The sequence below is a fragment of the Equus asinus genome, chromosome 24 (genome assembly GCF_041296235.1).
Source record: "Equus asinus isolate D_3611 breed Donkey chromosome 24, EquAss-T2T_v2, whole genome shotgun sequence".
In the NCBI taxonomy this organism is placed as follows: Eukaryota; Metazoa; Chordata; class Mammalia; order Perissodactyla; family Equidae; genus Equus; species Equus asinus.
In genome coordinates this window covers 34,863,001-34,890,388 of record NC_091813.1, presented here as the reverse complement: position 1 = coordinate 34,890,388, position 27,388 = coordinate 34,863,001, and the positions used below count along the sequence as shown (strand labels likewise).

Below are 27,388 nucleotides of genomic sequence, written 5' to 3'. Positions count from 1 at the left end.
TTTTGATTAGAGGACCAACTACATGATTTTTTTTAAGTTTTTAAATCAATGAATTAGATCATATAATGTATGTGGATTTACCCTTAAGGTATGGAAATATACAAATACATAATCATATAGAAATATTACATATAGAAATATATTACATATAGAAGTATATATAGTTACATATAGAAATACATTTTGGCATTGGGATTGGTTGCTTTCGTTAATAAATTGAATATAGGAATGTAGTATAAAGAAAAAAGGCAAAGACGAGTTAGCAACTGGTAAGATGACTTTAGCTATTTCCCCCAAAATGAGGTAAAACTGAACATATGAATATAGAGCACAGAGAAGCTGTCAGGGGGGAGATTTAAATTTAAGTAGCACCAATATATGTTTTAAATTATTAGTGTTTGAGTTGCCTGGGAAGAGAGTACAGAAAACGGACACAGATCCAAAATCAAATCCAGAGGAATTCCCACATTTAGTGTTAGGATAGAAGTGAAAAAATCAGCCAAACAGAGGGGAAAAGAGGTAGAAGAAAATGAGGAGAGTAATCACTTGGGGCTTCTTGAAAGAGAAAAGCCAGTTTTTAAAAGGAGGGAATGGTCAGTTGTGCCAAATGCTGCCTGGAGTATGCCAAGCTCACTCCCACCTTTCACAAAGCATTCCTTCTGCCACTCAAGAATAGAATGCACCTCTTAGGACATCTCCAATTTCCTATCTGAAGAATAAAAAGCATTTAGGACCATATATAACAGGACAAAGTGAATAAATAAAAATTTGCCAATTTTCAGACATGGATAATAATCTGGGATAATTTAAATTTAATGAACATTTTCCTACATACCAAAGTAAACCACAGAGAGATGAAATATTTGAATATTTTTTAAAAAGAACTTGCTGGAAAAAGACAAGAAAAGAGAATAGAATATTTATCAGATCTATGAAAGAATAACTTTCTCAGCTTTGAAGCAAAGAAGAAATAATGAAGGAAAATATCAACAGATTTTAATACATAATCACTTAAACCTTCCAACTGATGAAAAATAGTAACACAAATAAAAAGCACATGTAGGAGAAAATGTTCACAAGTTGTAATGGTTGAGGTTACTGAAGGCGTTTATTTGAATTTAGACATGTGCAGGCAACAACCAACTTACTCTTTCTCAGCACTGTCTCCGAATAATCAGATCTGGAAGCTACTTGCAGAAACTTGCAGAAAGTGGAAGTTCAGTCCAGTCTAATATCAAAACTCCAAACCATCAACTAGTGAAATTCTTCTCTCCTACTATGTTGACCTGTCTTAGACTCAGAAATCTACAGAAAGGGAAGCAATATAAGGAACATTTTTACTTTTTCCTCACTCTACCTCTTCGTAACCACTATCTAGCTGCTATTTTGGTCTCTCTCGAGTTGGCTCTGGGGAAGGTGCACTATGAGAAAGGGACAACAGTGTACCATGGCTAATGAGGTGTGTTTGACATCAAGGCCTGCCTTTTTTCTCCTCGGGCATTTCAGGAGACTTCTAGGTTCCTTCAGTGTAGAGGATGCCTTCTTATCATTGGCTTTTAAGACAACCTCTCTCAGTGCCTAGTTTCTGAGGCTTCATACTACCCATTATCTATCTATTGAAAAGTTTCCCCCAACTCAGAAGAACTGCTCTTCCTAGAACATAGTCTGCCAGGGCAGAGCCCCTTTCAAGATGATACAGAGGGGTTCCCTTCCCTCAGTCCACTTGGACTACTGGAAAACTTGAGCATCTTTGCCCCATTCATTCTCAGGGTCTAGCCATCCAAGCTGTCACTTTTGGACTTCTCAGGCATCGGTTGGATACCAGTCCCTGTGTCCCTTAAATGTCAAGAAACACAGGGCACTTTCTCTAAACAGTTCTTTTTAAGCTTCTCCAACTTCTCTTGAGAGGGGAGAAATAGCCCCTCTCCTCCTTAGGGAGTGACAGAGGAAATGCCACAGCATATAAACAACTCACTCTCCAAAGAAATTCTAGCTCTCTGATCTCTGATCCCTTCTCTTCTACCCCCAAGATAGCCAACCTGTGTAACTGGTCTTCTGTATATTACATTGTATTTAGCCAGAACTCAAACAATGGGAAAATTCATGACTAGCATGCTGCTTCACTGTTAGGGTTCTGGTGGATGTTCTTTCATTGCTGGTGACTTTGTTAATCAGTACAACCTTTTAGAAAGAGTTATAAGGCTTTTCACCTAACAATTCTGCTGGGCATAATACCAAAAAAGCATGAAAAGATTTATGCCTGTAGATGTTCACTGTAGCATTCATTGTCTAAAGTGGTCCCCAGGTGAGAAATATCAGTTAGGGCTAAATAACAAGTGAAACTTTGTTTCCTCAGAAATTTATATTAACAATTATTTTACTCACTCTATCTCACTTCAACATTCGTACAAAAGAACCTTTGCTTTTCCCCTGTTGTCTTGACTTCCTAATCTTATGTTCATTGCTCTGGGTCCTAATTTTGCTACACATGAGGTGATTTTATGAGAGGATCCTTCAAGTAACTTATGGACTAAAGTATATATAAAGGAAAGAATGAATAAGGAAACTCCAGACAAGAACAAATGTACAAATGTCCAAATAGAAAAATGAAATTGCTTGAGGCAGCACTCAAACACATAACATCCCCCATCCAGACCATCACAACAATTTAATCAGAATCTCAAGGGATGGACTGAGGCTTCATTTCCTTTAAGCGTTCCCACAAGTGATTTTAAGGTATAGCCAAGGTTGAGAAACATAGCCATGAGGATTATTGTCTAGAGAGGAAAAGATAAAAGCAATGGAACACATGAATATGTGTGAATTACGCAGCCATTCAAAATTGTAACTATGAAGAAAACAGGAGGAAGATAGATACCCTCTACATACAACACACGAAGCCCCTTGTTATCTCTTCTCTGCTTCTACTATTACATTTGCTGCTCTCGTCATAGGCCTCCTCATCCCATGCATTAGAGCCTCACCAATCTATTTGCAGGTTCCTAAACCTACCAGATCTTCTTAGGCCTCAGTCTGATTCCCTTCCTTATCCACCTGGATCATTAACAGCTGAAATGCATTCTCCTACAAATGGCCTTCCTGACCTTCCAGGCTGACCTGGGTGCCTGTGGGTATCACAGCACTTCCTGCTAAAAATGAACCATGTCATACTGTATTGCAATTGTTGGCTTATTTATATTTCAGTTTTTATCCATTGAAAGCAGTAACCCTATCTTCTACATTTCATCTCTAGATCCCAGTGTCTATCAAAGTGCCTTAGCACAGAGGAGGGTTGAATTTTTAAATGCATATCACATATGCATTAAATGCAAATGATACAAAAAAATGAAAGGAAGGGAGGGCGAGAGGGAGGAAGGGAGGGAAAAAAACCTAATTCACAGCATACATTCTAAGTGACAACATTTATAACTTCATTTAATTCTCACAACATTCTCTAAGGTAAATATTATTTTCCTTATTTTACAGATGATAACACTAAGGCTGAGAGTTTTAAATAATTTATCCAACTTCGGAGAGTTTAAAGTACCATAATGAGGTTTTGAATTGAGATTTATATAACCAAAACTACCTTGCATTTTCAGAATAAAAATAGCTATTTTATAGCCTTGACTAGGAGGAAATTACAAGTTTTTTAGGAACTGGAGGCTACAGGCAAGGTAAGTCACCAGCAGATAAGAAAGCCAACACACTTTCCATAATGCTCAAAGTAAATCCACTCACAGACAAATCCACAGTTGTAGTCTTTGTGGAGCAAATTCAGCAAAACTATACTTCTGAAAAAATACCACAACGATTCTATATTCTTAAGAGTATTTAATTATTATATGTTTAAGCCTCCAATAAAAGTCTATCCTATTTAATATTATTCAACAGAATTTCTCTGCTAGGGTGTTACATAACCATCCTGCAGATTAAGTTTTTCAGGACCAAATAGTGTTGAAATCCTTTATTCCCTCTACATCCTAGCACTAAGTCAATCAAAATTGAAACCAAATAGTAGTGCCTTTACCTCTGTGCTTGTAATTTGTGATATCCTGCAAACGACAAGTTATTTTGAGATTTCGTTATACGTGTTAGCAATAAGAAAGCAACAAAACAAGCTGTCTTAAATCCACAAGCAAACCCATAGTAAATAAGTGTAAGTAGTAAGAAGGATGCCTTCAAAATTAAGGGCAAACACCAATGGGATACACAGAGATTACAAAGCTGAATTTACTCATATTCCATTTTCTCCAGAACCCTCAAAGCTGCTGAAGACAAGAGATTCAAAAATAAGAACAAAAGTCGTCCTTTCTTAATTTTATTTCTATAATTGAGGAAATTGAGGCTGAGTTGATAAGAGTCTTGCCCAAGTACTCATGGCTAAAGAAGCCAGCATTTGAAATTAGTTCACTGAGAGCCAAGCCCATCTTTATACTAAACCATAATGCATCTCTCCATTGTTGGTTTCTCCAGCCTTGTAAAAATCACAGCAAAAATATCCTAGGTAGACCTGCTCTGTTTATTTTATTCCTTTTTCTTCTTTGGTCAGAGCAGGGGTTTTTAATCTATATTTTGTTTGTATTACCTGTAGCATAAGATTTCTAGCAATATTGTCATATTTCAACTTATATTTTTGTTATGCAATATTATATACATATATATTTATTATTAGCAAGTTTACACAGAATCCTGTGTGAAAAGATGACACAAAATTACCTATAAGAGCAAATCTTTACATTAAGATAAACATTTCATTATTTTTATGGAACATTGACTTAAGTAAGATGACTAAACAAGGAACAGACATTCCGCCTGATATTGGGAATACATTGTTAGTGGATAGGAAAAGAAGGAGAATGTGATTACAGAGAGTAAAAATATATCTAGACATCCCCAATGAGTCCGAATGTCTTTAATCTAACGTATTACATCTCAGGCTACAAAGGGAACTTGCAAGTGAGATTACTGAGCCAGAATTGGCAATATTTAAGGAAAAGATTGAAAGTGGGAGCATGTTCCTGGGAGGTAGTGGGGAAGAGAATGGAATTGCAAAGACAGTACTCAAGTTTCTCAAACTCAAATGCCTCTAGGGGGCAGACAAGTAGTATAAATGAATGAAGTCGGCAGCAGGGAAAGTGGTGAGATGGGGAGCGCAGGCTCCGTTTACTAATTGGGTCATCAGTTGTTGGTAGGGATATGGACTTTAACTGGCAGGTCTTATAATTTTTCAAGAGTAGTCAAAAGTTTAGATTTTTAAGGTAAATATTGCCGTCAAATTGAAAAAGTATTTGCAGGTCAAACAGAAAAGAAATACAACATGTCAGATGACAAAATTCTGCCTATGCTGGATTCAGATGTCAGCCACTAACTTACAGATGTTTGCTATTTATTCCCTTTGGAAATAAGAAAAGTAAGACTTCCTTCAGAATTGTAAAGTTAATGTACAATAGAACCAATCAGAGATATAAAGGCATCTAAAGAGAAGGAGAGGCTCTCAGGCAACAGCAAAGCTTGACAGAATGAATGAATATACCCAAAGAAAGACTTGTCAGACTGAAAGAGATTTGTATGTATGGAATATGGAAAACCAGAATTTTGGTCCAGAACAGAAGAAAGAGGGTGCTCTGGCCCACAGACTTGGACAATTCATTCCTAACCTAAGGTATGCAGCTTGAGGAGATTGCTGCAGCTGCCTTCCTCCATTAAACTCAGAAGCTTAGCTAGGTAGGCATTGATTCAATTTCATGCACACTTAGCTAGACTTCTGAGTAAAATCTCAATGTTATGTAAATCTATATACAGGATACTACAGTGTCCACGAGAGTTGTGTCTCATTATAAATTGATAGGAAGAAAGTTTTGTTTGTACATCTGTCTCCAATGAGTTTGGTTAATGGAAGTTCACCAGTGAGAAACAGATCCATTCACAGAGTGCTGAAAGGTGAGCAACAGAACTTGGATTTTGGTAAACTCATTAAGGCAAATTCTACTTTCTGAGTTGTGTTGGTAGACACCAGCAAGCCTTTTCCTAGAACTACCAAAATTCTCTACTCATCCATTTTTTTATTTCAGTAGTACTAAAAAAACTTTTAGTTTTGTAACATTAAAAACAACATCTTTACGTTGTTGCAATATTCTAACTGAAAAAAAAGGCAAGAGGTTTCCACAATCAATGGACTGGTGAGTTTAACATCAATCCCAAACAAAATTCAAGAATTAAATAAATATGTTAGAGAAATAACATGGATTCAGAAAGTATAATTTTAAAAATTAGTAATAAAGTTACTAAACTTAAATATTTTAGAAATTTGGTAGACAAGTGTACCTAAACTTTAGAAATATTGACACTCAAAAAAGTTCTCTTTAAGATTTTAGGAGATTTTAAAGATTTTAAAAATTCTCCTTCATTCCTTACTTAAATAAACACAGGGAATTTTTATCGCATTTTAAGATCACAAGGCTGCATAAAGAAACATAAAGGATGACAGAGCCAGAAATCAAAATGATAGGGTAAAATGAGATGAGTCTAAGTTATATTTATTTGAATGAAATTTAAAATCTTTCATTTGAGAGAAACTAAGCCATATTTCTGCTCAACTCCAGTCTGAAGTTAGAGTTCTAAAGAAAGAACAAAGCATATATAATGGAATCCAACTCTTGGAGGATATCAAAAAGAGAATTTTCAAGTCATTTCTTATACAACCTAGCTGTTCAAATTAGCATACAGTCATTTCAGCCTTTATAAATAAAAGGGTTTTTTTAACTTTCAAGAAAAAAATCTTTCATTCCAGGGGCCGGCCCAGTGGCACAGTAGTTAAGTTCACACGATCCGCTTTGGTGGCCTGGGGTTTGTTGGTTCAGATCCCAGGTGTGGACCTATGCACCACTCATCAGGCCATGCTGTGGTGGGCATCCCACATAAAACAGAAGAAGATGGGCATGGATGTTAGCTCATGGCCAGTCTTCCTCAGCAAAAAGAGGAGGATTGGGGGCAGACGTTAGCTCAGGGCTAATCTTCCTCAAAAAAAAACAAAAGAAAAAAACAAAAAAACTTTCATTCCAGTTCCTACAACCAAATGCCTGAAACAACATGATCACATCAAAATATAAACATTTTGTTGGGAATAAAACTGTAATTTTTTTTGGCAGTAATATCAAATGGAGTAAATAGCATAATTAATGGAATTTTAGTTCAATGACAGGTAATAATTACTCACTATTATCTATGAATTCAAACCACATCCAGGTCTATATTCAGACCCAAGTATCATTTCTTAAAAGGCATATAGGCTTATGGAGCTCATTTGAAAGAAAGGAAACAAGATAATGAAGGGCAACCAAACCAAGTTATGTGAAGAACAATTGAAGGAACTAAGGACATCAGGCCTTCAGAGAGAGAAAATCAAACAAGATATAAAAATCATCTTCTAATATCTAATGAGTTACCATAAGGACAAAATGCATATTTGTTCAGTCTGACCTCAAGGAGTAGAACTTGGAACATTGTAGATGTTTCAGGAAAACATACTTCAGCTCACCGTAAACAAGGATTTTCTCATGGTCAGAGTTGCCAAAAGACAAATTGGACTGTCCCAGGATGCGGGAGTTCCTTATGCAAGTACTGAATAATTACTCAGTGAAACTCTTACAGATAAGTTTCAAAAATTGAATGGTTCATTGGATTTGGCTAATGATTTAAAAAAACTTCTCTGAAGAACTTGGTGTTTTAAGGGTTTCCTTGAATGCATGATTCAAATATAATTTTGAAAATACTTGTTCATCTATTTTCACAACTTTAATTTTAAAAACACACTGAAATGCGTTAAATATAAATATTAGCCATATACCGAATGTGTCTTCCTGGGCCACCAGTTATCCCATTTGGGTACCATTCTAACAGGCGTTTTCCCCAGCACATGTGTGCCACACATTCAGCTAACTGCTAGACATTGCCATGGTAGATCAGCACGGCACATGCTCTCTGACAGCCAGTTGGTTGTACGATAACAAGTGAATACATAATTAACTGTGTTCTGAAAACGTAGTATTAGAGATATTTTTAGGGCTTATCTTAAGTTCTAGGTACTGATTCTCTGACTGGGGAAGGAATGTAATCTGCTTTAGTTACAGTTACTAATTCAATCTTGAAACCAAAATTCTCTCCCTCTACTCTTTCAAGCTTCCATATCTGTTCATTAAAGAGAATTAAAACATTGCAAGGTACTCTTTTATAGGATAAATATCATTTGCAACTACTTATCTGTGTGACTCAGGATGTTCTGATACTGCGCAAACAAGTCAAAATACAGAATTAAATTGTACACTGAAACAACCAGAGGAGAGCAACCAGCACACATACTCTCCAACTTCAAATGTGTGATCATCAAGTCGTACTGGACTCATTGACTAATTTTATGATAAGAAAATACTGTAAGTATGAACATGGATGGTACTCTAGGTCTGTAAAATGTCATTTTTATCTGTTTAAATGCTGGAGATTCTGAATAAACTTTCACTTTTAAAATGTATTTTCTGATGTTTAAAAATGTATGAAAACCACTGGCATAATCATTAAGATTCCTTAAAATCTGTGAACCTGTGATTTTATGTGATATAATATTGATTGTAAGAAAACTCTAGCTTGTTTTTACTAAGTCTTATAAATGATTTTCTAAAAAGGCACTAACAATTTAAGCAATCACACAATGTTTTACCGCTACACGCAGAGACATATTTTTTAAATACATCTTTATACTTATAAACATGCCTTTCCCTCAGTTCATACTTCCTATTTACAACAAATAGGTTACTAAAATTCACCCTATCCATTACGTAAAATCTAAATGAGGTATAATTTAAGCCTATAAATTATTTTTGTCCTAATCAATTACACTATGTGTTTTTGTTTAGCTTAATATGAAAGCAAGATTGTAACTATCTAACTTCAGGGAGACAAAATTACCTGAACCCTCTCTAAAAAGGTAATGCATCGTATTTTTAGAAAGGCAATAAAAGAATAGAGTATTTGAGAACTAAAAAAAGCAAAGGAAGTAGGCTCACTTGATCTTGTAGAAACTGACAGATAAGACGTGGACTTATTTGACCAAGCAACTTTGGCTGTCAAGCAATTTCCTGTCCTAAACAGCAATCTGGCCCAAGCCTCAGAGTCATCGGAACAAAATCTGAGAGCTGTTTTTACAGGAGAATCAAATAAGATTTGGAATGAAAATTTTGCAGCAAAGTAAGAAAAATTTGCAATAATTTTCTATAATATAAGAAGACTTTTTTAGCACTTTTATTGCAGAAGCAATTCTAAATAACAGAGCTTTTCTGATAATAGCATTTCTATAATAATGATGTTTTATAACAGAAGTGCTTATTACAAAAATGGCATTATAATAGTGGCATTATTATTGTTGAATCTCTCCTATAACAGAAGCACTAAATAAGCCTATCTATTTAAAGAAACTTAAAATTTCTTTTCTCAGAGCTAAAAGTGCTTTGGCCAATCACTTTCGTATGATCATATTATGAGTAATCTTATATGGGTTGACCCAACATTGAAAAATATGTCCAGTTCATGCAGACTCCCAGGAAATCTGACATTGAACTAGGAGCCAAAATATTTGAGTTATATCTTCAACTCTACCATCAGCTATTGAGTGACCTTGAGCATGTTAATTCTCCTTTGAGCTTTTTCCCATTCAAAAAAATAAAATAAAATAAAGAGATTTTTTATAACTCTCAGTGAAAACCTTCCCATTACCAAAAACTTCATTTGGTCCCAAATCCTAATAGCATCAATTATATATTTTTACTTCTTTGTTTTAAACTCATTAATGCGCTACTTTGTAATTGTTGCATTTATTCTAGTGGAATAAATTTATATTTTCAAGTTAGAAGCTGAATAAAGGTAAGAATTCCTTTTGAAAAAAAAAACCTTCACTTAAATGGTCAGCACAGAGCCCCGAATATAATGGGTAATTTTAAAATTTTAATTAAAATGCATCTGATAACAAAGTTCTCAAAATCTAAGCAGAATCAGAAAATAACAGGGTTTCATTCTGTAGCTAGTGGAATACTATTCAAGAACTTGAAACATTTTTAGGTTGAAGTAAAGCAATAAAATATTGGAATAAGGTCGGAAGTGATAAAAAGATACAATGTTCAATAATAGAGTTGAAAAAACTGCCTCAGAAGAAATCTTATACCCACATGAAGTATATTACTATAAATTTCACTTCTCGTTCAATAAAACATATATTGCTTTGCCATATATTTAGGGAGTATTCATCAAAAGAACTTAACTATATATGGAAATGAATAAGTAAATTTAAGTTTATAAAATTCTACTTTTTATTAAAGATATCTTGTAATCCTTTGACAATGAGCTTCCAGCAGAGAAAAGAAGACAGGAAGGATTTTAAGTTCCAAAGGTACTGACTTTTTAACATTAAAATAAAATCCTATATATTTCTAGGTTGATACAATTAGATTACATCATCTGGTTAGCATATAGTCTGAGAAAAAGCAAAGTAAGGAATTCAATATACTTATATTCTCTGCAGGCATTTTTACATTTTTAGACTGTCTTGAGTGCTTTCAGGGTGTATTCTGATAAAATGAAATTCTTTTATTATTGATTCCAAGCAGAAGAAGGTTTTGTTGGAATGAATATATATACACATATATGTGTATGTGTATAATATATATATTTCATATATATTTATATCTAAGTATGTATTATATAAATATAACACACATACACATTCCATTGCCACCAAAGAAAAAGAGTCCTCTTTGGGACAATACTATATCATGTTTATTCACCATAATGAATGATAGCCATCTAAGACATTGAAAAAAATAGTAATAGTATTTTTAATCCAAGAAGAAGGAGAGCAAGTAAAAGAAGAGAGGAGGCTGGGGGAGGAGGTGCCTCAGGCACTTTTGCCTCCAGTAAACCAAAGCAGGTTTTCCTTCATAATCATAATGCACCATTATCTAATACAGGAATCCTAACTTGTTTTGTGCCATGAGACTCTTCTCATAGTGTTTTTAAGTTCATGAAAGGAAATACATACATAGAAAATCAAGTGTATTGAAATTTCAATATCAAAATTATTCTCAACCCCCTTATTGAGGTATGATTGACATACAAAAAGCTGTAGATATTTAATGTAGACAATTCGATGTGTTTGGAGATAAGTATACATCCATGAAACCATCATCACCATCAATGTCATAAACTTATCCATTAAAAGATAAATTTTTAATCTTTATCACTTCATTAAGTAATAACATCTAGCAACGATTCTAATACCATTAATTTTAAAATACAGATGAAGGTAAATAATATTTAAGACATCTGTAATAATTATAGTGTAATATGAAAATATTAATGATTTCAATTAATACTAAAGTCACAAGCACTGCTAACACCACTGTGGTTTGTTGCTTACTTTCATAATTGAAAGAAATGCTAAATTTCATTACAGATTACTGAAAATAAAGATGAGACTTTTGCTCTCACATTGAGTTCTATCCACATCCCCTTGCAAGCCCCAGATTTTAAAAATCTTGATTCTACGAAAAACTAGTGTGATTGGCAAAGAAAAATATTCTGGAGGTTTTATTTAAGTTCCTAGAAGATTGACTTGCAAAAGAATAGAATTCCTATACCCCTCGAAATCTTAAAGGATCATGGTATGATGTCCTTGTTCAAAAAGTTATTTTATATGTTTAATAAGGGGTATCCCTAGGCCAGTGATTGAAACAACTGAAATATCTCTTAGAGGTAGAATCTTTGTGCTCTACAGCTCTAAATATCCAGAGGAAAGAGGAAGAAACAGGGAGGGAGGAGTGAAAAATTGGGAATGCGTTGATTTTTTTAAAAAAATCATCAGGCAGCACATGGCAAGAAGGCAAGAAGGGTTTGAGGGTAATAAAGCCAATTAGTGGATCAAAGGATAAGAAGCCACATTTTGAAATAAAAGAGTGATAATTTTAAGCAGCAAGAGAGTGATTAGAATAGAGAAGTGATAATGCTATGCGTTTTAGATGGGAGATGTTAGAAAACTAAAAAACCAAAGTAGGGGGAAACACCCTATAAAAACAGCTGCCTAAATGAATCAGCCCTTCATTTTTGGATCCTGGTTATAAAGATTTTGTTCACTGGTTTATCTTTGCATACTCTACTGTTGTTATCTTTTGGTTTTGTTTTTTTCAATCGTATCCTTCATTTGATTCATTCTATCATCTCTCTTATATTGTTCTTTCTGCTTTATCATTCATAATAAACAACAATCCCAGTTTTCTTCCTCATCTACTAACTCTATTATTTTCCCCATAGGTTAACATGGACTCCAAAGTCAAATATTGCTTGTAAATAACTTTATCCCCCAATTCCTAGTTACTCATCAGCACTCAGCATCTTGTATGCACAGTACCAGTTCACAATGCAGAAGGCCATAATATATGTGAAATTTACCTAGACTATGTAGGGCTACACATTCTTGACCTCTGGAATCTGTGGGTACTATATCAAAAGGCAACTGTGGTCCACCAGCCAGCATTCCAAAAACCTCACAGGGCTCAGCCTAGGATAATAAGGGAAGCCCCCTGACCACCAGGACCCAATAGACAAACTGCAGACTGTGGGCAAATCAACCTTATGGACTACAGATTCCACACTTACAGAATAGGAATAAAATCTAAATAATTCTTTAAAATAAAGAGATTATAATGATTATAATGATTATAATTTATTACAATGACTACTTGTGTGCATTTGATGTTTCTTCTGTTTGGGCTTCACTGAGCTTCTAACATTTTCTGACAATTATTTCTTCAAATATTTTTGAGCTCCCTCATCTCTCTCCCTTTGGGAGTCCAATTACATGTATATTAGACTATGTGGTGTTGTTCCATATGTCAGTAATACTCTGCTTTTTTTTTTTATTCTTTTTTCTCTTTGTTGTTTCACTTTGGATAGTTTCTATGCTATGTTTTCAAGTTAACTGATTTTTCTTCTGTAGTGTCTAATCTGCTGTTAATTCTAGACAGAGTATTTTTCATTTCAGATGTTATATCTTCATCTAGAAGTTGGGATCTTTTTATATCATCCCATTCCCTCCTTGTCTTGCTCATCCTTTCCTCTACCTTCTTAAACATATAGATTTATTCATAATAGCTGTTTTAGCATCTTTGTTTTACCATTCTAACACCTCTATCATTTCTGGGTCTGTTTCTGTTGATTAATTATCTTCCAGTTATGAGTTACCATTTCCTGTTTCTTTGCATGCCTGATAATTTTTCATTGGATGCAATACATTTTGAATTTTACTTTTCTGGGTGCTGGATTTTATTGTATTACTTTAAATATGATTGAGCTTTGTTCTAGACCATAATTAAATTATGTAGAATCAGTTGGCCCTTTGAGGCTTGCTTTTCAGTTTGTTAGCCTGGGTCCTGGGAAGCCTTTAATCTAGGGCTATTTTGGACCCACTATTAAGTCAATACCATTCTGAGGACTCTACTCAATGCTTCTCTTTTTAGAAGTACTTTCCACTCTGGCTGGAAGGAACTCAAACTGTTCCCAAGCCTATGTGAGCTTCCAGGATTGTTCTACCTGCTCCTTCCTGGTAGTTCTTTCCCTGGCCTCAGGTAGTATCCTCACCCACCTGCATAGATCAGTACTCAAGGCAAAAAGTCAAGGGGACACCTCAGTATATCTCTAGAACTCTCTTTCTGTGGCTTCTTCCTCTGTCGTATTTTGCCCCATTATCGCCCCAACTCTGAATTCTGTCTCCTCAACTCAGCAAGACCAGCAGGCTCTGTTTGGATTGCCCTTACCTGGGCTTCATCCAGGAGAGGCTCTCCAGTCAATAAGCTGGAGCAATCATAGGGTTCTCCTTGATGTTTCTGTTCTCTCGGGAATCATTATCCTGTGCTGCCTGTTGCCCAAAATCTGAAAACCATTGTTTCATATATTTTTTCCAGTTTTCAAGTAAAGGTAAAAGGGTAAATCTAAATCCCTGTCACTGAGATTTTAGAAATTAAAATCCTGACTTCCATGTCCAGCATTCCATGTGAATTCTGCAAAATGGCTCTTCTCTGAATTTCTACCAAAAACAAAACAAAACCCAACATATATCCTAAACACCAATATTTTTAAAAAATAAGGTAGCAGCCACAGAAATGCAAGGGAATTAAATATAATGTTGGTTAGGAGACAGAACCACTACTCTTAGGCTTTTATTAGAAAAAAGTGTTTTGGGGAAACAATTTAATCTAGTTTAGCTGCATGTTTGATATATTTTTAAATGAAATTTTTTTCTTTCTCAAGATTTCTTTGGCTACTCAGTGTCTTTTGTGGTTCCATACAAATTTTAGGATTTTTTGGTCTAGTGCTGTACAAAATGTCATGGGTATTTTGATGGAGATTTCAGTGAATCTGTACATTACTTTGGGTAATATGGACATTTTAACAACATTAATTCTTCCAACTAATGAGCATGGTATATCTTCCTATTTATTTGTGTTGTCTTAAATTTCTTTCATTAATGTCTTATAGTTTTCAGAGTACAGGTCTTTTACCTCCTTGGTTAAATTTATTCTTAGGTATTTTATTCTTTTTGATGTGATTGTAAATGGGATGGTTTTCTTAATTTCTCTTTCTGATAGATCATTATTAGTGTATAGAAATGCAACTGATTTCTGTATATTAATTTTGTATTCTGCAACTTTACTGAATTCATTTATTAATTCTAATCGTTTTTTGGTGAGTCTTTAGGGTTTTCTATATACAGCATCATGTCATCTGCAAATAGTGACAGTTTAACTTTTCCTTTTCAATTTAGATGCCTTTTATTTCTTTTTCTTGCCTAATTGCTGTGGTTAGGACTTCCAATACCATGTGAATGAAAGTGGCAAGAGTAGGCATTCTTGTCATGTTCCTCATCATACACTGTTGAATATGATGTTAACTGTGGCTTTATATATATGGCCTCTATTTTGTTGAGATACGTTCTTTCTATACCCACTTTGTTGAATTTTGCCCAGCACTTTTTCTGCATCTATTGAGATTATCATATGATTTTTACCCTTTGTTTTGCTAATGTGGTGTATCACGTTAATTGATTTGCAGATGTTGAACCATATTTGCATCCCTGGAATAAATCCCACTTGACCGTGGTGTCTGATAGTTTTAATGTACTGTTGAATTCAGTTTGCTAATATTTTGTTGAGGACTTTTGTATCTATGTTCATCAGGGTTATTGGCCTGTAATTTTCTTTTCTTGTGGTGCCTTTGTCTGGTTTTGGTATCACGGTAATGCTGGCCTCATAAAATAAGTTTGGAGGTGTTCCTTCATCTTTGATTTTTGGAAATAATTTGAGAAGGAGAGGTCTTAACTCTTCTTTGAATGTTGGGTAGAATTCTCCTATAATGCTGTCTCATCCTAGACATTTGTTTTGGGGGATTTTTTAAATTACTGACTCAATTTCATTACTTTTAATCAGTCTGCTCAGATTTTCTATTCCTTCACAATTCAGTCTTCATAGGTTGTATGTTTCTAGTAATTTATCCACTTAAGTTTTCCAACTTGTTGGTGTATATTTGTTCATAGTAGTCTCTCATAATCCTTTGTACTTCTGTGTTGTCAGTTGTAACTTCTCCTCTTTCTTTTTTTTTTTTTTTTTTGAGGAAGATTAGCCCTGAGCTAATTACTGCCAGTCCTCCTCTTTTTTTTTGCTGAGGAAGCCAGGCCCTGAGCTAACATCTGTGCCCATCTTCTTCCACTTTATATGTAGGACACCTACCACAGCATGGCATGTCAAGTGGTGCCATGTCTGCACCTGGGATCCGAACCAGCAAACCCTGGGCCACCAAGAAGTGGAACGTGTGCACTTAACTGTTGCGCCACTGGGCTGGCCCCTCCTCTTTCATTTCTGATTTTATTTATTTGAGCCCTCTGTCTTTTCTGATTTCAAACTATGCTACAAAGCTATAATAATTAAAACAGTATGGCACTGGCACAAAAACAGACACGTAGATCAATGTAACAGAATAGAGAGCCCAGAAATAAACTCAGACTTATATGATCAATTAATCCATGACAAAGGAGCCATGAATATATAATGGAAAAAAGTCTCTTCAATAAAAGAATGATGTTGGGAAAACTGGACAGCTACATGCAAAAGAATGAAACTGGACCACTATCTTATACTATATACAAAGATAAATTTAAAATGTATTAAAAACTTGAATGGAAGACCTGAAACCATTAAACTCCTAGAAGAAAACATAGGCAGTCAACTCTTAGACATCGGTCTTAGGCATATTTTTTGGGACCAGTCTCCTCAGGCAAGGGTGACAAAAGCAAAATAAACAAATGGGATTACATCAAACTAAAAAGGTTTTGCACAGCAAAGGAAACCATTAACAAAATCAAAAAGCAAACCACTGAATGGAAGAAGATATTTGCAAATCATACATCCAATAAGGGATTAATAGCCAAACTATATAAAGAACTTACACAACTTAATATTAAACAAACAATCCAATTAAAAAATAAGCAGAAGACTTGAATAGACTTATTTCCAAAGATGACATACAGATGACCAACAGGCACATGAAAAAGATACTCAACATCATTAATGATCAGGGAAATGCAAATCAAGACCACAATAAGGTATCATCTCACACCTGTCAGAATGGCTTTTATCAAAAAGAGAAAAAATAACAAGTGTTGATGAGGATATAGAGAAAAGAGAACCCCCTACACTATTGGTGAGAATGTAAATTGGTGCATCCACTATGGAAAACAGTATGGAGGTTCCTCAAAAAATTTAAAATAGAACTACCATACGATCCAGCAATTCCACTTCTAGGTATCTATCTAAAGAAAATGAAAACACTAATTCGAAAAGATAAATGCACCCCTATGTTCACTGCAGCAGTATTTAAAATAGCCAACATAAGGAAGCAGCCTACATGCCCATCAAGAGATAAACAGATGAAGAAGATGTGGTATATATACACAGCAAAATATTACTCATCAATAAGAAAGAACGACATCTTGCCATTTGTGACAACCTGGATAGACGTAGAGGGTATCATCCTAAGTGAGATAAGTCAGAGAGAGAAAGATAAATACCATATGATTTTTCTTATATGTAGAATCTAAAACACATACAAACAAAACAAAACAGAAACAGACTCATAGATACAGGAAACAAACTAGTGGTTACCAGAGGGAGGAGGGGTTGGGAAGGTGGGTGAAATAGGTGAAGAGGATTAAAAGGTACAAAGTTCCAGTTATAAAATAAATAAGTGATGGGAATATAATGTACAGCATAGGGAATATAGTCAATAATATCATAATAACTTTGTATGGTGACAGATGGTAAGTAGACATTGTGGTGATCATTTTGTAATGTATATAAATATCAAATCACTATGATATACACCTGAAACTAATAGGATATTGTATGTCAATTATATTTCAATTAAAAAATGAGATTCTGCTGTATGACTATGCATATCAACTTGAAAGTAACTCTTCAAGGTGTTCATTTTTCTTGCAAGGACAAGATAAGCTCTCTAGAGAATACACCGCTAAGTGTTTTCTTTGTTCTGGGTGCTTATGAGAGCCAATGAAGAGGACTGGTCCAACCCTGCCCCCACCTCCCCTCCCCCCACATAACTGTAACAAATATCAGGCAAACACAAACATGTAACTTTGTATATTGGTCAAGCCCTATGCAGTAAAACGGAGTTTTGTGAGCAAGCTTTGTACCATAACCTGCTATAGCCACATCTCAATATTCAATCACCCACCAAAATTCAGTATAACACAGAGGCTGCAATTCTGGAGTAGGATCAATGGTTTTAAAGCCCAGTGCTATCTCTCACAATTGTGTGATATTGGGCCAGTTGCTTCTCTGAGCCTCAGTTTCACTATCTGTAAAATGGGGAAAATAGCATTATTTGGCAGAAGATTAAATATCATATTGTATAGAATCCGAACTTTAAATATAGTATCAATCACATATTATTGTCAGCTTTCACTCCATCTCATAAAGACTCACCAAAGTCATCTTCTTTACTCTTCTACTTCTGATTTTATGAGGTGAGGTCAGAAATTCAAATTATGATGACAACAGGCAACATGAATTTTCTTTCCTTAAGAAAAAATTATATAATTTCTAAAAAATATTGTTTTGAATAGAAAATCAATACTTCCTAATGAGTCTGCTTCTACAATGTTCAAATTGTACTTAACTTTTCATACGATATGAGTGACAATAACAAAAGATTCTTGGGGCAGGCCCGGTGACGCAGCGGTCAAGTGCGCATGTTCCGCTTCAGTGGCCCAGGGTTCACCAGTTCAGATCTGGGGTGCAGACATGGCACCACTTGGCAAGCCATGCTGTGGTAGGCATCCCACATAGAAAGTAGAGTAAGATGGGCACGGATGTTAGCTCAGGGCCAGTCTTCCTTGGCAAAAAGAGGAGGATTGGCAGCAGCAGTTAGTTCAGGGATAATCTTCCTAAAAAAAAAAAAAAAAAAAAAATTCTCATAAAGATGTGTCTCAATTTCTATGACAATTATAGAAATACCACTTAATAGATACATTTTACAAAGAAGAATATTTTAAAAGAGGCGTTTCAACATTTTTTTTGTCAACGTATTCATGTCACCTTCTGTCATGATACTGGGTCTACAAAATTATTTTATCATTATTTTACCATAAAAAAATGCCTTTAATCTAGTGTTTATCTTCATTGTCTGTAAAATCTTTCCATTATATAGAGGCTTAAAAACATAAACCTTCTTGTCACTTATTTTTAACTGAGAGATACTTTAAATACCAGTTCTCTTGAACATGGAAAGAAATGCAAAAATGTGATCTGGGAATACCGAGGGGGTGATAAAAAATATTTAGGGGAAATGAGATTTTATTTAAGCTCTTAAAATTTGATCAAAATATAGATCATTACAAATACTACTAATTGTGTAAGAATAATTATTACATGGGATCTCAAAGTAAATAGTTTTGCTCTGACCACAAAATATTATTTGCCTCTAGATTTCAATACATAACTCAGAATCAAAGTCTGACAGGCTAACAGGTAACAAAAGCACATGCTGTATATATTTACAGCTATGACTTGCATTACAAGAGAATTAAAAAGAAATGAGGTTGTAAATGAAAGGTTTTTATGGATGGATCTCTTCTAAGTGATATATGTGATACAAATGATTAGCATTAACAGATCTTCTTGAAGAATGTACTGGTATAATTCATTATAATGGCTTCGAAGTGCAATTAGTGAACTATAGTGTAAATGACACTTCTGTTCACAGACCTACCCATAAGAGTAATTATATTTTGAAAACTACTTAGTGAAAAATTGATTGAATGAGTCCTATGGGCATAGATAATTGAGATAAAAATATGTAAACAAAATGCCTATTAATAGGTTTATGGTGCATTTATATATTTACATGGTTTTCTAATACAAAATTTTATAAAAGGAATCTTTAAAATTTTTCTCTTCTTTTTAAATAGATACTCCTAACTTAAGAAAAACTGGATTTGTATATTTCATTTAATAAAGCTAAACTATTTCTCTAAATATGGTATAACTATATTTTAACTGTCTGAAAAGAGAGAGACTGTCTTATTTTAATGGCAACATAAGCAAGAAATAAAACATCAAAATTTAAGTCATCTTAAGAAATAGGATAATCCTATTTATACTTTTACACTCCAAGGAAAAGAGAAATCATGATAAGTGACACTATATCATAATCAAGAGTCCACAGCATATAAATCAAAATGACTCTATAGAATATAAAATAATAACTCAAAAACATTTTCATTGTCTGTCTAGGTACCATGCTATCATATTGGTAAAATTCATGTTACAATAAGTTAATTCTTAATCTTAAAGTTAATTGTTATAATATCAAAAAGACATATACATATGGTATATATACCTTGTGCATTCCATATTTACAAAGGTATAATTTTACAGATGTACATGTAGATCACACACACACACACACACAGGAGTACTAGACCATGAGTATAGATTAGAGGTTTGAATGCTAGTTTATGGAGATTAATGGTTTAAATTTCAGCTGTATATCTAACTAGTGGAACTATATATGATAATTGAGATCCTGAGTTTACTCTTGTAAAATGAACAGATTATACTATATGATACCTAATTCTAAATTCCCACGAGGCAGGACTCTGTGGATGAAACTTAGAAATTAGCCAGACTTATGTTCCTCTTCATGTTTCATATATCTTACTAGCTGGTCAACCCTGAGCAAATTTGATGAGCTGCAATTTTCTCAGTCATGAAATAGAGATGTGATCATTTCTAACCCACAGAATCATTGTGAAGATCAAGTGAGACAAGTGTGAAATTAACAAACATCATTCTTGGCCCACAGAAACTACTCAATATTAGTTATTACAGTTGTCTGTATCCTCCAGCTCAGGCTAAGTTATGCTGAAGTAACAGAAAACCCAAAATTTCAATAAATTAAAAGAACAAATGTTTACTTCTTGCTCGCATTACTTATTGTTTGTGGGTTGGCTGCAGCTCTGCTCAATATCCTCTTCATTGAAAGACCCATGCTGAAAGAGAAACTGCTAACTGAAACATGTGGTCTCAGAGCAGAGGGAAAAAAGTAACATGGAACTACACGATGGCTTGTAATGCTTTTGTTAGAAGTGGTACACATCATTTTCACCACATTACATTGACCAAAGCAAATCCCATGCCAAGCCTGACATCAATGGGGTGGAAAAGTATAATTCTCTAGCACGGCAGGGCCAGTAGCAAATAATTTTTAGAACATACAATCTATCACAATGTCCTCTTTAATTTCCATTACCCCTGTGGCCATCTGCTCTGCAAAAATATATGTGATGAATCTGTTTCTACTCAGACATACTTACACACCAATATACAGTAAATAATGGTACACTTTATGAGTATTGAATTACACCATTCTTGTAACCTTAACTCTGAAAAATTAAATAGATTCATACGCCTAAGAACGAAAAATATCCAGAACTTAAGACTGACTATTAGACTTCCATTAATGCATGGATGTTTGATATTTATTTGCTTTGCAACTGTTTAGGAATGGAAAGAACCAAGAGTATATAAAGTAAAACCTTGATTAATAAAATCTGGTTGTTACCGTCAATGAAATATTTGTGTATGTATTTATTTATATGTTACCATTTGTTCATATCTTAACAATACTATCCTGCACAGCTTTGATTTGTAGGAAAAAGAAGTAAAGGAAATCAACAATCAGAGATGCTTCTGGCATTGTATTACTGAATGTCACATCTTAGCGCTTCTTGTAATCCAATCAAAGGCCCTTCATCTTGCCTGCACTACCGTTGAAATCAAAGTGCTTTATGAGATACCTTAACTCTGAAAAATTAAATAGATTCATACGCCTAAGAACGAAAAATATCCAGAACTTAAGACTGACTATTAGACTTCCATTAATGCATGGATGTTTGATATTTATTTGCTTTGCAACTGTTTAGGAATGGAAAGAACCAAGAGTATATAAAGTAAAACCTTGATTAATAAAATCTGGTTGTTACCGTCAATGAATTATTATTACTGAATGTCACATCTTAGTGCTTCTTGTAATCCAATCAAAGGCTCTTCATCTTGCCTGCACTACCGTTGAAATCAAAGTGCTTAAATCCTGGGATATTGGTACAAGTTGTGGTTTAGGACATTTTACAGTTCACCACCATATTCCTAGTACTTGCAACACTAGCACGGGGTGAAGACTCAACAATATTGATGAGTGCATGAATAAGGAACTGAATAGATAAGGAGAAAGACATTTCATTGGCTGCTATGATTAACATATTCTTCCATCTTATTTTCTAGAAGAAAGGACCTTTAATCAGTTGTATTGCAATACAAAGAAAATACTATTTAAAGATTTTTTTAAATGTTTATTTCATAGATATAGGAAAACCAAATCTCCTGGTATCTCATAAAGTACAATGCAGAAAATTTATGCTGCATTAATAGTGAAAGAAAAAGAGTAAGAATTTCTTGTAATAGTTTCCCTGTTAATTTGAAGCAGTGTCTGATACACAAGGGAAAGAGTAGAAGAGCCCTTCAGAAAGAATAAGTTTCAAATGGATATTGTGAACAGGTCCAAACAAGGCTTGCCATTTCTTTATTCTATTTCATGATTTTGATTTCACATGGCAAAGGTTCCTTAACAAATATTACGCTCTTCATGGTTTTATTTAAAAACCAATCTTTCCAACAATCACATGGTGTCATATTATATTAAGCATCAATGAATCAAATCTCTTCATCATAAAGCAAGAAGTCTTCATGATCAAAAAATTATTGTAAGAATATATTCAATGGTTACTGTTTTCATGTGTACCTCTTGATTCTCTACATGTACTGGCATTCTAAAAACCTAAGAATACAGGGTAGTCCCAGATATTATTAATAAAAATGGTTATTTATTGAGCATCTGTTATTAGCTTTGCACTATGCTAATCATATATATATATATATGCTAATCATATATATATATATATATATATATTTGGCTAGCTCGGGCAATCCTTAGAATAATCCCCAAAACTAGGTGGCATTATTTCTATTTTATAGTCAATGAGACTGAGGCTCAGAGAGAATACATCTACCAAATAGTTAGTGGCAGAGTAAGGATTAAAACTCATCTTTTTAGGTATAGACACTAGAGCAGAAGGTATGTTTTTTACAGTTGTATATGCCCCTGGTACACCTTGGTAAATTTCAATCCAATAAGTCATTGGTGCCTAAATTAAAAGCCAGTTTCCTATGAAGCAAGAGCTCTGCCTTAAAATTAAATAAGAAAAAAATCTGTATTAGTTATCTATTGCTACATAACAAATTACCACAAACTTTCTACCAGAAATTGGCTTAAAAAAAGACACATTGAGGGGCTGGCCCCGTGGCCAAGTGGTTAAGTTCGCGCGCTCCGCTGCAGGCAGCCCAGTGTTTCGTTGGTTCGAATCCTGGGCGCGGACATGGCACTGCTCGTCAGACCACGCTGAGGCAGCGTCCCACATGCCACAACTAGAAGGACCCACAACGAAGAATATACAACCATGTACGGGGGGGGGGGCTTTGGGGAGAAAAAGGAAATAAAATAAAATCTTTAAAAAAAAAAAAAGACACATTGATTATTTCAGTGGATCAGAAGTCTGGGAATGGCTTAACAAAATCCTCTGCTCAGTCTCACAAGATGTTGGCCAAGCCTAGTTCACATCTGGAACCTAGACTGTGAAAGGATCGACTTCCTTGTTCATATGGGTTGTGGGAGCATTCAGTTTCTGGCAGTTGTAGGACTGAGAGCTCCAGTCTTTTGCTGGCTGTCGACTGGAGGCTGCCATTAGCTCTAAGAGGCCACCAGCAGTTCTTTGCCAAGTTGGGTTTCTCAACATGGGCGCTTGCTTTCCCACAATCAGCCAATAACAGCAAGATTTCCTAGGCATCCAGGAGGAACTCTATATGCTCTACTGCTTTTCTTAGAATCCAATTGTCTCCACTGACACATCAGAAGCTCCCAGTATCTTTAGACTACAATGGAACCACAACTCAGGTACCTAAAAGTGATGACCCCACATACTTGGGAGAAAATTGCCATAGAGGAACAAAAGAGTTAAAAAAAAAATCTTATATAATTCACAGGAGTCTCTCAAGCTTCAACAGTATGGTGGAAAACAGTTTTTGTTTGAACATTTAACACCAGTTTCCTTCCCTATACAGAAGATAAGTGTATATCTAAAAGACGAATATTTATTTGGAGCCTACTGTGAGCCAGACACTGGTCAGCACTTTCACAAATGTCATCTCACTCAATTATTTCTATAATCCTCAAACACTGGGAAATAAACTTTATTACCCAGTAATGAGAGTTGACAATATAACCACAGAGGAACCCCTCAATAGCAACCAGATATGAGCTACAGAAGCAGAAATTGTATGTTATGGTTATAGGTGTCCCTTGAAACCTATAGGGAATTCCTATCTAAGAAGTTGTTCATGTTTCAATTAAGAAATAATTCCTTAGAAGGAAAATTTTCACTTTTTATAATGCTTTAAATGAGTTATAGAGAATACAAATAATAATTATGATAATTAACATGTATTTAACATTTGCTACGTATCAGGCATTGTTAGAAATAAATTACCTCATTTATTCTGTACAATCTGCTGAGATATGAACTATTATCATGTCCATTTTATAGATAAGGAAACCAAAGATTGGAGAGGTTAAGTAATTTGTCAAAATCACTCAGGGGCTGAGCTAAGATTGAATCCAGGAAATATGAGTCCTTGACTTTAGCCCAAAGGGCCAATTCACTTTCTTCTTCAAATAGCATTTATCGGGTGGGGCTTTTTTATATGCAATTCATAAACACAAATAATTTACAGCGAAGACAAATCCAGGAAGATCTGAATGAATGCTTGAAGATGAAAAATCTACATTTTATGTGTCCAGGTCATTCCAATTTTCTCATTTCCCAATATATGTTTAAATTTTAATCGTGACGTTTCTTTGAAAAGGTGCCCTTCTACATTTTCAACCCTTCTTTCCTTACATATGAAGTAAGGCAACTCTGTAGCTTCTAATCACCTCCTTAACACGAGTTTTTTGAAATGGTAAATTGCTGTGAGATGAAAAGTAGATCTCACATTTCTTAGGGCTAAATTCAGTACTCAGCTACAAATGTGGTCACAAGGTCTCCTTGCTGGGGTCTTTTATGTTACTTTAATTAAGTTTCAGCTATTATTATTGCTAATGCCTCTAAAGGTGCATAAAGTATCTTAGGAAAACTGTTTTTGAGAGTGTATATATTTGTTTTTCCTAATCAATCTTGAGATTCATTTCATGTTCAGTACTACTCTCTGGTAGGTGCTCCAACATCTTTCTTAGATCGATCTGAAACCATGTTTAAAAATCAAACCTTGGCCGCTCTAGGTTTGGGTGACATTATACCTGGTTTGAAAAAGATGTCTCCTGTGCCCTAAACAAAAATTACTCTGGAATGGTGCTAGCTGCATCCTCAGGCACACAATTGTGCCTGCAAGTCAGCTCCGTTGCTCTGTTTGTTGTCTCAGAGCAGCCACGGACAGGCTGCTGCTCCGCTGAGCCTCTGTAGCAGTTGGCGGCCAACAGCTCTCTTTGGGGAACTGGAGAATGGAAAGGCAGCCAATCATGCGTAGTGTAATTTACATCTGATTGATGAAGGTCTAAGAATCACAGAAACAATTAATTTGTATCAGGACTCCTGTGGGCCAAAAAGTAAGAGATTGTGCCACCAGTACCCGATTTTAATTTTTGCCTTGATCAATCACCTGCCTTTCCATATCTACTTTGTTTTCAGAATTAACTTTTGCAGCCACAGATGTTAAAGGATGCAGCAGAAAGAGTTTCTGGAAAACGAGAACACCAAGGAAAACACTCATTGATAAAACTCACATGTAACTGCACTACATTATCCCTTTTTCAATTTGATAATGGTAAGGCATTTTCCTTGCAACTGCAAGGGAGGATTTAAAACTCCTTTTTAAAATAAACCACTTTGTTTTTATTCATGTAAGAAAGATTACAATGGCCAGGAGAAAGAAAAAAGAATAGTGGCTACTTCCTGGGAGGAGAACAACAGCAGGAGCAATTTAAAATAAAAATAACTAAAGATGCCTTAACTTTATAGTTAAAAATGAAATGAAAATTGCGAAAGCAATTTGTGGCAGGAAGCCTTGAAAATGTTCCAAGGATTGTTCTTATTTTGCATAAGCCATGGCCAATCTTTAAAATAGTTAGTCCATTAAGCATATGTATATCTGATTCAACACTCTATTGTAGGCAGAAGCCTCTCAATTATGAAATTGTAGAAGGATGGGTCTGACGGAGTCTCATCTAATTACAGGAGAAAATTACAAGTTCATAAACTTCATAAAGCATTCTAATATCTTTCCTTAATAAGAAATCTCACTGCTCAAACCAGGAATATATCTAACACAGTCATATTTTTTTCTACTACTCTTGGCATGCAATTGCCCTTTACTTGTAACAATGCACAAAACAATAGAAAATAGCATCCATCGTTTTTTATTGATCAAATGTTTAAATTAGTATTAATCTTGTTCACACACTTCTAAAAAATGATTTAACATGAATACAATTGTTTATATTTGCTTTGCAATTATCCAATATTGTCATAATCTTATAGATGTGGAAAATGAAATGGACAGAAGTAAAATGGGTCATGTCAAAGTATGCAGGGAACTGGAAAAGAAATGAGAACCCACACGGCCTTAGAGGTATTTCTTTGTTTTGGTCCCTAAGTCAAACAGAGGGATTAATAACAGTATCCAATATGCAGTATTGGCTTTTCTGTAACTCTGGTGGCTTGTACACTAAACTGTCTTTAACCATATAAACTACTGAGGATGATTAATTCCGTGATATGTAATACTATTCCTGTTTCTCCCTAAGTAAAAATTTTGCACTGTAGAATGATTGTAGTGTATTATGCCAACTCTATGAGACAGCCCTGAACTCCCAAGCACTTAGGAAAAGATGGTCCACACTAAGGAAAAATGCACAAATCTTGATCTATGATACCCACCCATCCTTTCAGAAGAGGGCTGCTTTTACTGAGCACAGACTAGCTAACTGACCTCAGGTCTGGCTAAATTTAACCAGCTCCCTAGGACTAATGGTTTTTATTCATCCCCTGTAACTCTTCCTATAGATAGACTTATGGCACTTGGACCATTTATGTTTTCCTTTGATCCACTATTTTCACAGCATATACATAAATGTCAATTTTAAAATAATACATTTTTTTCAATTGATGTTGTTAACCCAATTTCTTAGCACAAGAAGCTGAAGTTGGAGAAAATTTTATCATGTTAATATCTATCATCATGTAATAAATAAAAAAATGTGAATTTCCAGGCTTAGAATTTCTGACTCTAAGATTTGGAAGAGAAAATCAGAAATAAAGCTATCGGGGCCGGCCCAGTGGCACAGCAGTTAAGTTTGCACGTTCTGCTTCGGCAGCCCAGCGTTCACTGGTTCAGATCCCAGGTGCAGACGTACACACCGGTTGTCAAGCCATGCTGTGACAGGCATCCCACATGTAAAATAGAGGAAGATGAGACGGATGTTAGCTCAGGGCCAGTCTTCCTCAGCAAAAGGAGGAGGATTGGCAGCAGATGTTAGCTCCGGCTAATTTTCCTCAAAAAAAATTTTTTTGATTTAAAAAATAAAGCTATATCACCAACTACACGCTGAT

At 34.8% G+C, this 27,388-nt stretch overlaps 1 long non-coding RNA gene across 5 annotated transcripts in view; it reads right to left on the bottom strand.

Annotated features, from left to right (window-relative positions):
- LOC106848476 (uncharacterized) overlaps positions 1 to 27,388 on the bottom strand; it is an 885,659-nt gene that overhangs the window by 624,085 nt on the left and 234,186 nt on the right. For all 5 annotated transcript variants that reach the window (XR_011497674.1, XR_011497673.1, XR_011497671.1 and 2 more), the window contains one exon: positions 18,096 to 18,556. This is a non-coding gene — a long non-coding RNA (uncharacterized lncRNA). The remainder of the gene's footprint in view (positions 1 to 18,095; positions 18,557 to 27,388) is intronic.